The sequence below is a fragment of the Pristis pectinata genome, chromosome 17, assembly GCF_009764475.1.
Source record: "Pristis pectinata isolate sPriPec2 chromosome 17, sPriPec2.1.pri, whole genome shotgun sequence".
NCBI classification, from domain to species: domain Eukaryota; kingdom Metazoa; phylum Chordata; class Chondrichthyes; order Rhinopristiformes; family Pristidae; genus Pristis; species Pristis pectinata.
In genome coordinates, this window is record NC_067421.1 from 25953233 (window position 1) to 25954141 (window position 909).

Below are 909 nucleotides of genomic sequence, written 5' to 3' on the forward strand. Positions count from 1 at the left end.
AGACACTTGCAAGCCACCCCCAGAACATTCTACGCAAAAGATGCATTTCACTGTGTATTTTGACGTACATGACTAATGAAGATACTTCATCCAATATGTCTGCCCTTCTCTCTCCCCTTTCCATGTCAGCCACACTTGATCACTTGCACTCCTTCCCTAGCATTTTCCGATTTACTTTCTCTCATATTTAGACACAATTTAGTCAATATTTAGACAATATTTAGTCCAGACCTCTCAATATTCCTTCTGGATGAGACCATAATTTATGTATCTTGTCCAAGCTAAAATTTATGGCCAATGATGCTGTCATCACTACATAGATTAGGTGTAGAGGACATCTAATTTAACTCCAAACTTTCCACTCCAATTCCCCATACTACTTTCTCCCTTGGCCCATCTCCTCTTAGTTTGGGAAATTCAACACAAGCTCAAGAAACAGTCTGCATCTAAGTACTTTGCACTCTTCTGCCCTTAATATTGACTATAATAACTCCAAACCCCAACTGTAGATCCCACTTGCTCTTTAGCATGAAGTATTAGCATTGTGTGAATGGGTATGGCAATATATTGGGGGGGGGGGGGGGAATGGATCAGAGGTTTTAGTTGGGTGTTTCTATGAATGCAAATAACTCCTTTATTTAATTTGCAACTATTTACAACATTTGCAAATTTTGGTGACATTTCCTCTTTGTTCTTCTTTGCCTGCCTTATCCCGCCATTTATTCACTGTTCTGATATTCTCTGTACCTTATTGCTTGAGGGCCTGTATGGACTCTGCTTGCTCTTAATTCGTATGCAGGATATGTAATAAATTTGGGAATACAAATCTGGCATCAGAAGTATTTTACATGCTTTATTTGCTTGAAATGATTGTATAACAATTATCAGTCCTACACACTTAATTACAAG